Here is a 4,169-nt window from a genome sequence, read left to right as displayed (position 1 = left end):
CCCCTATCACTTCTTTTTTGTTCATTACCATTTGTAGCCCTGGATTTGGTCTGGCCCCTGCCACACTACTTGGTCCAGAATCATTACATCTCATTTGAGAAATTCTAACCTTAACAGTGTAAGCCAGAATTGGCTACCACAAGCCCTTCTACTGTTCTTATTTTAAATTATTCAAAACTTCATTGTTGTCAGTTACTATTGAATTTATGTAGACTAGATAAAAAGGTTTCTTGCTGCTGTGCCATCCTCATGATCACTGTTACATTTTAATCATTGTTGTGACTATTGTATCAATCAATCTCATGGAAGATTTCAAGCTTAGTTCTATCAAAAGTACTATCTTGGATGAGCAGCATCAGTATCACCTGACAACTTGTTTTAAATATAAATCCTTGACTCCCACTCTAGACCTTGTGAACAAAAATCTCTGGGGTGGGACCCACCCTGGACCCACCCAGATATCTGTGTTTTAATAAGTTCTCCTAGTGATTTTCATGCACACATAATTTTGAAAAGTACTGCTCTATGGATTTTGCTATTTTGGGAAAGGGACATTAAGACATTTTTTATTTAGCTATGTGATTTGTCCCCCCAAGTTTTATGCCTTAGCTTGGAATATTGTTCTTTTTCTTTGACTTTACACAAAGATTTGAGATGAATAAAATAATCCTAGTAAGCTAACATTTTTTAGTAGTATTTTAGAGGTACGAACCTGTTTAGAACTAAAAAAATACCAACAAAAGAAGTGTGCACTGACCTCAAGGATCCCTGGTGGCATATTGGATTAAGCACTGGACTACTAACCCCAAAGTCAGCAGTTCAACCCACCAGGCTGTCGTCTTATCTGGCCAGATGTTTACAGCATCTAATCAATTAACAACTCACTAGTATGTTGCCACCTCTGCTTCAAAGATGCTCTCACACAAAGCATTGTAGGTTAACTGAAGGACAGAAGTCTGAGGTTTCACTAAGAATCTAAGAACAAGTTGCATCAGATTTTTGCTTTTTTTGTTTTGCTTGCTTGTTGTGTTTCAATATATGGCATACTTGGCCTGAGAGTTACTTCCAGTTTCATATTTCACCTGACCAATTTTCTGGGGAGGAGACCTAAAGTCCTCACCCCTTTCTTTTTAAAAAAAAAAATCATTTTATTAGGGGCTCATACAACTCTTATCACAATCCATACATAAATCAAATGTATAAAGCACATTGGTACATTCGTTACCCTCATCATTCAAAACATTTGCTCTCCATATAAGCTCTTGGCATCAGCTCCTCATTTTCCTCACTTCTTTCAAATGGGTGCAGCAACAGAAGCAGAGCAACAAAAAAGGCTCCTAATGGACTTTGAGCTCCCACTACATCCCAGATCCAATTTAAGAACAATTAGTTCTTAAATCATGACCCTTCTTGATACTCATCCTCAGGAAGGAAAAAGAGAAGGTATGAGTGCTATAGCAAAGTGTGGTGAAAATTAGATGGTGCCCAAATATCAGATAAAATAGTGTCTGAAGTCTTAAAGACTTGTTTCCATAAAAGCAGCCATCTAAGGGAGATGTCAACTAAGTCCACATGGAAGAAGCACATCAATATTAGTGACCAATGAATGGTAAACCATAAAATCCAAACTGAAGGAGGGAACAGTATCAGAGCCTAAATAGTGAGATTCTGATTTTGAGAAGAGATGGATGGTAGTGGAAGCCCAAGATGCATTTGTGAGCTCTACATAGGATATAAGCCTCTGGTGATTTCCCTCTATCCATAATAGAGAGATGGGATGAAACAGTGCATTGGAGAAATGACTACAGAAGATTAAAACAATAAACCTGACTTGAGTGGTTAAAATCTTGTCTGTTGATCTTCCCTCTGATACACATTGGGCCTGATCTGGTTTTTAACATTTTCTGTTTTTTGCTTGTTTTTCATATTGGGGTATATCTCAGATATATTTTGTCATTGGGGGTAACCCTCTTGAAATTTGTTACATGCTTTTTTGGTATTTTGATATATGAAACCTATGATTGATGAAGCTCTAGGGACAGCAAGTAGAATAAGGATTTCTGGAGGGTACAATAGGGAAGGGGAGTAAAGGGGAACTGATGTCAAGGAGTTCAAGAATGAAGAGACTGTTTTGAAACTGACTGTGGTAACAATTGCACAGTACAGCTTGATGTGATTGAACTATGGAACAATTTGATATTTGTATTAGCTCCCAATAAAATGGTTTTGAAAAATAAAAGAAAATAATAAAAAAAACTAGGCTACAGTTGCAAGGAATATCTGGGCTACCAGAAATTGAGAAAAGAAAAAATAGATTTTTCTCCTGATGCCTACAGGGAGAATTTGACCTCCTAAATGCTGAATTTGGAGTGCTACCCTCAAGAACTGTGAAATAATCTATCACAGTTTTAAAAGCCAGTGTGGGGTATTTTATTATGGCAGTCCGAGGAAACTAACACACATTGGTGGTATTTGGGCAGTACTTCAATCTCTTTGATGATGTCACCTTTCATCGAGAAAGGAGAGCTTGTGAAAAATTACAATGTATGTTTTGTTACAATTATATAATAGATATAATTTTAGGGACCTATCTCATAGATATTATAAGAGTGCATTTGAGGTGTAGAGTGATGAACATTGTGATGTTATTGCTGGATGTCTTCATGTGGCTTCTGACTCATAGCATATTTTTGCATAACAGAACCAAACACTTGCCTTATGGGCCAAACCCAATCCAGGGATACATATGGCAGCCAACTAAATAGGGGGAATACATATGGCAGCCAACTAAATAGGGGGAAAGACAATGAGAGAAAAAAAAAGACTTGAGTTGGGGCAGAGCAGGGCACTAACCAACCCAAAGGGAGGGTATTGTTTATATCTCCACAGGAGAGGGAGAGAGAGAGCAGGCTTCAACCCAGTGTGCCAAGATGTGAATACAACATGCTTCCATGTACCAGGGAACCAACAGAGAGGTCGTCAGGGCCAGCCCCAATTCCACCCCACTGCCTCAGAAGAATGCACTTCAGAGGACAGCACTGAAGCTACAGCTTGGGGAGAGGGGTGTGTCGGATTAGAGCACATGGGAGAATCGAAGAGGAATGGAGAGGGAGGGGAACACACCTGGCCCACCAAGCCCCAAGGACAACATTCCTGCTCAGAGCAGACAACACACTGAACGGACCATAGGACCGGCCCCACCACCAGACACAATGTCCCTCACTGAACCACAGCACTATGGGGGACAACAGTGAAGACACAGTGCAGGAATTGTGCCCAATCTGACCCCATCATACAGGGGCCAAACACCAAGGGCGCGCAACAGAGGAGCAAGGGGAGCTAAGCAATGAAATCCCCAGGGAATACCAACAATAGTCTTTGGAGCCAGAGTGTGGGACCTCATCAGACTCGACTAGAAAACACTCCTAAAGGTTAAAAAACAGACCTGGAACTATTTACTGCAGTGGTTCTCAACCTTCCTAATGCTGTGACCCTTTAATACAGTTCCTCATGTTGTGGGACCCCTCCAATCATAAAATTATTTTTGTTGCTACTTCATAACTGTAATTTTGCTACTGTGATGAATCAGGTGACCCCTGTGAAAGATTATTGGACCCCCCAAAGGGGTTGCGACCCACAGGTTAGAACCGCTAATTTATAGACGTTTCCCTTTTTGTCAGTGGCGTTCTTTCTGTTGTTGTGATTTTGTTTTTTAGTTTTTCTATTATTGTTGTTATTGTTATTGTTTTGCTGAGTTTGTCTTCCCTTGTTGTTTTGTTTAGCCTTGCCTTGTTTTTGCACTTATTAATGTCTCTGCATGTCTATCTAGATAAGATAGGCAGGATAAACAATTCAGAGACACAAACAATGGAACCAATGGTTCCATGGATATGGGAGAAGAGGATGTGGGGGAAAGGTGGTCCCAGTGGGTGGGCAACCAACCCAGGGGCAAGGGAATAACAAGTGAACTAAAATCATGGAGAGAAGGTAGAGGGTGCGTAGTGAGACTTAATCAAGGGCAATGTTGCAGCGAGGACTTACTAAACCCTAATGAAGGCCGAACATGATGGTGGAACAAGAGGAAAGTAAAAGGAAATACAGGAAAGAACCAGGAAGCAAAGGACATTTATAGAGGTCTAAACACAGGCATATATATATATATATATATA

Source organism: Echinops telfairi, unplaced genomic scaffold (assembly GCF_000313985.2).
Source record: "Echinops telfairi isolate 266 unplaced genomic scaffold, ASM31398v2 ScPeMD7_7469;HRSCAF=8507_0, whole genome shotgun sequence".
In the NCBI taxonomy this organism is placed as follows: Eukaryota; Metazoa; Chordata; class Mammalia; order Afrosoricida; family Tenrecidae; genus Echinops; species Echinops telfairi.
The sequence above is the reverse complement of the archived record's forward strand: the minus strand, read 5'-3'. Positions refer to the sequence as shown.